Genomic DNA, 8776 nt, shown 5'->3' with positions numbered 1-8776 from the left:
TTGCAGCCAAACTACAAATCAACATTATTATCAGGAGAGGTTGACTATAATTGTTCATTTTTTAAAGTAATTTTTATTTAAAAATATATTAAAATAATATCCTTTTTATTTTTAAAAATAATTTCTTACTTCAACACATTAAAATAATTTTAAAAATAAAAAAATATTTTTTTAAAAAATATAGTTTCAAAGTCATGCTTGAAAAAAAAACTATGTTTAGCATTCTGATGTATTAAAAAATAATGTTTTTAATTTTTTTATGAATTAATGAGTTAGAATGTTACCTTTATTTTAATCACGATAAAAAGAAAATTTTAAAAATAATTTTTAATGAAATTTTAACTATAAAAATGAATGAATTAATTTCTAAAAGTCTTCGTCCACTTCTTGAATCTTCCAGCTGGACCACAAACAATAAGTGGAGTCTGTTCCCGCTGTTGTCTGTTAGGATGGAAATGGCAGCTCAAATCCCGGCCACATGTTGGGTGTGAGGCCTTGGGTGTGGCAGAGAGTCTTTTTATTTGTAAAAACAATAACAGTAAATAGACACATAAAAATTACAAATATTTTTCCTTCCTCCTTCTTTGTTATCATGTATTAGTAGGGTTGAGCATTTTTTATTTGGTTTGGTTTTGGATTAAAATAAATAATAAAATTAAATTTTTTTAGTTTCTGAATCGAACTTAAAACTAGTTCAAACTGATTAATTTTGGTTTGGATTTTTCCCTTTCAAATTAGTTCAAACCGAAATTATGATACTCAAGCTAATTTCAGATTTAATCTACTCCTTCTCTAGGAAATATTACAAGGCCTACCAATTGCAAATAAATATAAAGTAATTGCCAAAATCATGCATGCACCCAAATCTCATCATATTGAGATCACCAAAGATGAGATCAAGTCCATGATTACTGGATTCAACTAGAAGTATTTTCAAAAGCAAGTACCAAACATCGTCGCAGGGAAAGAATTAAATAGAAGCATGATATGAGAGATGAACCTATAAAAATTATCAAGCCCCACAAAGCCACAAATTTGGGTCAAGAACATACGGATCTAAGAGATGAGAGACAGAGATAGAGAGCACAGAAGAGAATGAAACAGATTTGACTCAAATCATTTAAGAGATAAGAGACAGAGAAAGTTAGAATTCTTTTAAAACCATTTTTAAGGATTAATTGTGATGAATAGAAATTGATTTAATATGATGGATTTGTATGATTTGAATGAGGAATTATGTTAAGGAGTTTAGGAAGATAATTTTAATATCCTTGGGATTGTTTTTACCTATTTTGTTGATGTTGGGTTTAAATTTGAAGAATTGCAGAATCAATGTGTGATTTGTTGTCCTTTTTTTATGTGACTGATTTTTTCCTTTATTAGCTATCGACCAGCTTCTTTTGGTCGACCAATTGGTTCATATTAGTCTACCATTTAAAGAGCAGCAAGGTCTTTTCAATCCTATTTAGTTATTTAGTTAATTACTCCATGCTAAAGAAAATTAGTTAACCTGTATGCACATTGTATTATGTTTCCTAGCTGGCAAGTAGGGTGCCAGTATTATGCGAATTGACCTCCCACAGTTATATCTATGTGTGTTCCATAGTTGACAAGTAGGATGTCATTATAGATTTTGTTTTGAGCTTGCTTTAGAGTCAAGAGGGATATGAATCGGTTTGAGTGATAGTGGATCGGTTAACCAAGTTAGCACACTTCTTGTTAGTGAAAACTACCTATGGATTTGCCAAACTGGAAGAGTTGTATGCTAGTTGTATGTTAGTGAGATTGTAAGGTTGCATAGAATGACAATCTTTATTGTGTCAGATAAAGGTTCTTAGTTTATATCAAAGTTTTGGATAAATTTTCAAGAAATGCCAGGTACGAGAGTTCAATTATATATATACATCAAAATTGAAAGATCCAAAGGACCTTAAAATTGTCCTCCTAAACTCTCTAACATAATTCTTCATTCAACTAATATAAATCCATCACATTCAATCCATTCCATTCTTTTCCCAAAACCCTAATTATGTTCATATTCATCACAATTAATCCTTCAAAGTGGTTTTAAAGGAATTCTTACATGTATTTATATCCTATCATAACCTTAAATCGAACTTGCGGACCTACTAGATGCTAATACATAGTGACATAACTTGGGAATGAAGAATGTAATATATATGTGCATGTGTTGGGGGGGTTATGAGATCTGGTTTGAACTTGAGGCTTTAGGTTATTGGACTAAACTGAGGGCCTCACATTGAGTTTGGTCCTTCTTTTTTTAGTTATAACTCATGTAGACAAGTAAAAGAGGGACAAGGTTTAAAGTTTAGTTTATTTTCATTATAAGCCATTATAGAAAAAGGGAGAAAAGTCACATTTGATTGGCTTTATTAAGTGATTATGCTGAAGATCAAGATGATAGAAAAAGAATTGTTTTGGTATGTTTTTAAGCTTGTTTTATGAGCTATTCATGGTTTTGGAGAAGCAATCAATTGTCATTTTATTTGCCACGAAAACTGAATTTATGACTGCAACTTCACGTGCATGTGCAAGCGATATGATTAAAGAAAATTCTTGAAGAACTTAATTTCAAAAGACAAAGGTCTATAATAATTTTTTATGTGACAATACTCAACAATTAAACTTTTTAGCAAGCATATTGATGTGAAGTTTCACTTCTTAAGAGATTTCACAAAGGATGAGACCATTGAGATCATTTGTTGTGAAAGTAAAGATAAAGTTGTTGATATATTCACCAAGTCCCTTAAATTAGAATTGTTTGTGATGCTCAAGAAATTATTTGATGTTTGTACTCAAGAAAATCTTATTTAAAGGAGAGTCCTTTATTGTTAAACTGAGTGCTAAGAATATCAGTTTAAGAGAGGAATTGTTGGATAAAATACTAATGTACGTAGGAATCTTTGATTAAAAAGGATTTGTGTTAGTCTAATTAATTAGAATTCTTGTTTAATTAGAGTTAGTTAGAATCCTTATTAGATTATGATTGTTAGAAGTTATAATCTCCCTATAAATGTAAAGGCCAATGTATTTAAAATTTTAAGAGTGTGGACCAATCAATAAACAATTGAAAGGTCCAAATACTTATGTGTTTTATTTCTAACAATTTAATGTAGCCAGACTTGTAGACACGAGGAGTTCTAACCATTCAGGTTATGGCTTTACATTACTAGATAAGTATTTGACCTAGATAAATTATATGGATGAAATAATATATACTTTTATATACTAGTGGAATAGGTCTCGATCGAAAAAAAAGATTTGAGATGACTAAACATGGATAACTCCTTAAAATTATGACAAAGAAGATTCAACTATTGGATTGAATTCAAATTCTTATAAGTAATTCTATGAGAAATTTTCTCTAGTGAAGCATTACGTCTTTAAATGGATGGTCAAATCTTTCATAATCATCTTTTGAGCACTTGTGCTCCTATTATGATAGTTTTTATTATTATTTCTATTTTTTTCTTTTAAATTTTGATTTGTTTTTTTATTTTCTTTATATTTTTGCATTTCTAGTTGTTTCCTGGTAGAATTAGGGTTTCTAGTATATAAAGCCTCTTAAGAAAGCGGCCTCCATATGCTTTAATTTTCAGATAATAAAATTATGAATACAGGTTCACATCTATAATCATCTTCGCTTAATAAACCTTCCATGTTTTTCTTGTGATTTTTTTATTGTTAGTGTAGTACTTCTATATAACTTGAGTAGTCTTTTCAGAACCCTGTAAATTGACCAGTTTTTTGCCTGCATCACAATCGGTATCAACATATGCACTTCAATGTAACTTGAGTAGTCTTTCAAGAACCCTGTAAATTGAACACTGATCGGAGAAAGGACGCAATTTATAGACCTACTCACGCACATACGTTCTAACTTGTTTGTGTCAACCGAAACATGATATCCTTTTTTTATTATTATTTATATGGGGTGTCCGGGCCAGCTTGCGCGCACCATGACTAATCCCCACGGCCCATTAAATACCCTGCAAACTTAGTAGGCATGTAAGGCACCGCGAGGGTGACAAACGTGCACACTAGAGCTCGAACCCAGGTGCAGTGAAAGGAGACAAGTCTCTTTCACCGCTAGGCCAAACCCTGATATCCCTTTTTCATCAGCTCAGTTGTTGTTTCAACAATCTCCGCGCGTCCTGTGACTCGTTGAATGATCTCTCCTATCAAAATTACCAAATCACTTTATTAATACGGATGCGCAAACAAATTCCAACACAAATATTGTAAAAAGGAAATGAAAATATCACACAAATTATTGTCAAAAAATCACAAAAATATTCGGAACGAAACGAATCTGAATTATTACAACATACATAGCTCTAAATTACAATGCACCATCACGACTTGTTCTACACAAAGTCTTCGTCAATTTAGACTCTTCCGGCTGGACCCCAAATCAACATTAATAAGAGGGGTCGGTTCCAGCTGTTGTCTTGTTGAGTAAAAATCAACAATACTAAGTGGGGTCGGTTCCAACCATGGATATTTGGTCACAAAAATTAAATGCCTTTATAAGAAGAGAATTAAAACTAGAGTGTAAATACTTTTAGACACTGAAACAGGCAGAAAACAAGGTAAGAAAAGTTTCAGAATTACAGAAGCAAAAGAAAGTTCTGTAGAAAATGAAACTGTAAAATCTCCCAGTTCGTTTTTCTGGTTAGTAGAGTGAAATGACATGATTTAACTATGCAAGTTTGCATGATTTAATCGGAGTTAAAATGGCATGATTTAATCAATTAACTCATCAAACATATAATTTATATTATTTACATGTGATAACTTAATAAAAAACAAATTTAATAATAAATAATAAAATTAAACAAAAAAAATTATTTAAAAACAAAATTATATATATAAAAAAAACACCCAACACCACTCCAATAAATAATGCTTTGTGAGCCGTGATAAAGTATAATCCTTTCGTCAATTTAGTTTACAGTTATAGTATTTTCTATTGAATCTAGGTTTTTCCTTGGGCATATGACTGCTAAGTTGAGTAAGGTTATTCTTAAAATGATTCCCTCTTTTGTAACTCTTAAAAAATTGATATTTTCAGTTTTAAATTAGTTTCTTTTTTAAATAATTTGGTAGTGCATGTATTGGATAAAGATGCACTCAACGAGTAAAATATGTAAATTATCTTTACACTCACTACGCTTGATGGAGGGTTCAAGAATGGTATAGGATCTTTTCTCCAACAAACAAAAAAAAGTAATAATTCGGAACATGATCGACATAAAAAATTCTTGTTCATTGGAGAAAAGATCACATGCCGTTCTGAACCCTCCTTCAAACACGGTGAGTATAAAGAATAATACGTGCATGAATAAAAATAATATAAATTTATTTTATTAGTTTATTGTTAAAATTAGGAATAAAAATATTAATTTAAATTTATTTTTTATTTTTTTATTTTATTAAGCTAAAAAATAAAAAATATATGCATGCATAAAAATAAATTTATTTATTTGTTTATTCATTGACGCTAGAGTTAGAAATAAAAATATTAATCTAAATTTATTTTATAACTATGTAATATTTATCAATACTAAAGTTGGAAGTATTTGTAGTTAAATATTCACTGGCGCTAGATTCAGAATTATTATAAACAAATTATCATGGCATAAACTAATAAACATTTAGCAATTTAAAACAAAAACTAGTAATGCAGTCTGCCTCAAACAAGATGTTTAAGGAGTGATAATATCTTTTATTTTACGTAATTAGTTTCGAACCATAGAATCTCTATTGACCAGTTAAAGTTTCTAATAACCATAATACTAGGTGACGACTCCTTAAAATAAGATCGTTCCCATCAAATAATAGAATGTCAAAAATTCATTCTTTTCATAAAATATTTTAAGGCCGTTGTGATATTGGGTGCGATATATATATATATATATATTTCTACGATGGACATGAATTCTTTATTCACAAAATACTAAAAAAATGATACTTTTACTCTGCAGCACCGCAAATCACTATTTATTTTAATAATATATTTTTTAATTTTAATTTTATCTTTTAATATTCATTTTATTAAAAATTAAACTTCATGATTTATTTCATTTTATTTTCTATGACCTATAGGGGCGAACCAAGACAATAGGTTTATGGGGGCAAATTAAAAAAAAACTTTTAGAGGGGCTAAATGTTAAAATTTACTAATTTTAAGGCTAAAATTTATAATTTTTAGGGCCTCCACCCCCTACTTTATTCTTGATGATGCAAGTCATAGGTTTTGTCGCTACACGACATCAGGCAACGGCTCCACTCTTTTTTTTTTGTTTAACAAAAAGAATAAGTTTTTTTTTCTTGATTGGGGGAATAAAGATCCCCAGTAGAGTTGTCATTCTGTCGCTACACGACGTCGGGCGACAGCTCCACTCTTTTTTTTGTTTATTTAACAAAAAGAATAAGTTTTTTTCTTGATTAGGGGTAATAAAGATTTTTATTGGAGTCGCCATCTAGTAATTTGAGGGAACTAATAATCCAAAATTAGACACTGGTCCCAGATATTCAGGTACTGGGTTAGTTATGATTAAAGGAAGGTAGACATCACTCTTAAAACATCCTTTCAAAGAAAGGTTACCCTTACTTGTGTGTTTTTCATTTGATTCAAATGTTATTATATTTAGAGCTTATTTGCAAATTTTTACAGATGGTTAACATCGGTCTCTAAAAATAGAAGACACGTTAAAAATGAAATCAGTCCCTAAAACTAGGAGACTTCGTCTAAAATGTTGACGTTTGTCCCTAAAAAGAAAAGTTACGTCTAATTTACCGAAAGAAATAATAATGGACATAATCCATATTTGATATTTAAATTTTTAACATCGGTTCTTTTCTATAAATAAAAGAGACTTGTCGACAAATAATATTTATTTTATAAAACAAAAAGTTATTTTGATATAATTGAGAAATAGGTATATCCATACTTCAGAATCGGGTTTTGAACCCACGAATGATAACATGATAAAATGGACGTTGGACCTGCATCGTTATTTCTCTTATATTTATTTTTAGTTTTCTTGGTTTGTTTTACATGCAAAAAAATTTACAAGTATTTATATATAAAAATATCAAAAATACCATAAAAAATAAAAAAAAAATTACTTGAGTGCCACTGTATAGGTAAAAGATTGAAATACCCTCGGATTTCTTGAAAATTTATGAAAATGCCACTGGCGGCGCGTGTGCCTCACGCGCGGTTACTGTTGGAGGCGGCGAAATTTTCTGGCGAGCTTCAGGCAAACAAATGGTTGATTCTGGTAGATCTGAGTGCGAGGATTCTGATGGCGGTGGTCTCGTCTTCCGTTGATGGTTGATTAGGGAGAATCGTCAATTTGAAGCTTCAGTTGGTCGATGATAGTCGCAGCCTTTTTCCGGCCAGATTCGTCGGTCAAAAAGCGTAAACCTGCCGGGGTTTTGCTTTAGAGGGGACGATGCACCTTTCTGTGGTGTTTTTCCGGCTTAAAACAGCCGAAAATGGAAGATCCGATGAGAGAGAGAATCACCAGCTAGAGGAGAGAGAGACTCTGAGATTTGCGACGGTGTGAACGCGAGTATGGTGCACCGATGCGTCTGAACGCTGTGAACCATTGGATTGTGGATGAGCTGATCGTGCTGCTATGATTGGCTTGATCTACAAGTTGATCAAACGGTTTGGATGGGCTGAGCTTTGTTCTGGTGTGGCGCGATGTACCAAGTGTTTGATATACCTGATGATGTGGCGCAACAGGATCGAAGGACAGATTATTTTAAAGGCTGAGATGGATTTGGGTTTTAAAATCTGGTGTGGTAAAGCCTATTGTATCCTAAAAAATCAAAGGCTTAGATTTAAATATTATTAGATCTAACAGTTAGGATTTTTTGGTATTTTTCAAATTATTTTTTAAAAAAATCAATATCTTACTCGCGTGAAGAAAAAGTAGATAATAAAATAAACAGTGTCAAATAATAATACAAATAGTAGCTCTCGAATTCAAATTTCTCTTCTTTTCTTTTTTTCCCCCCTGTCTGGCTTAGTTTCATTGGCTATTTATAGCCAATCAAAAGGGGATATAAAATCACGGATTGTGCAAAATTTTCAAAATATACCTGCACCGCCTACTATCGGTAAAAATCTTCCGCCTATTGTGACAAAATTGTATTACTTTTTTTTGTTTTATTATATATAATAATAATATTTATTTATAGGGGTAAAATTAAAAACTCAAATCAGTATTAGAAAAAGTTTTTCAACCGCTAAAAATCAATTTTAATTACCAAAAAAATCTTTATAAGGGTATCAATTCGGTGGACTGGGTTTTTTGACTAAAAATAATAGTTTTGACCAAAAATAGCATGAAACTCATTTTTTATCCCGGTCAACATGGTGGGACCCATATTGACCTACTAGACTCTGTTTTGACCAAAAATGATGGTTTTGACTCGAAATGGCCCGAAACTCATTTTTCATCCAGGTCGACATGGTAGGTGGACCCGTATTGACCCCAGTGGACTCGGTTTTGACAAAAAATGATGGCTTTGACCCGAAATGGCCTGAAACTTTTTTCATCCTGGTCGACATGGTGGGACCCGTATTGACCCGGTGGACTCGGTTTTGACCCGAAACTCATTTTTTATCCCGGTCGGCATGGTTTAACTCGTATTGACCTGGTGAACCCAGTTTTGATCGAAAGATGCGGTTGACTCGAGAAAATATATTTTAAACTTTTTTTTATTTATATTTTTT

The sequence above is a fragment of the Populus euphratica genome, unplaced genomic scaffold (genome assembly GCF_000495115.2).
Source record: "Populus euphratica unplaced genomic scaffold, PopEup_1.0 scaffold57.1, whole genome shotgun sequence".
Classification (NCBI taxonomy): domain Eukaryota; kingdom Viridiplantae; phylum Streptophyta; class Magnoliopsida; order Malpighiales; family Salicaceae; genus Populus; species Populus euphratica.
This window is presented reverse-complemented; position numbering follows the sequence as displayed.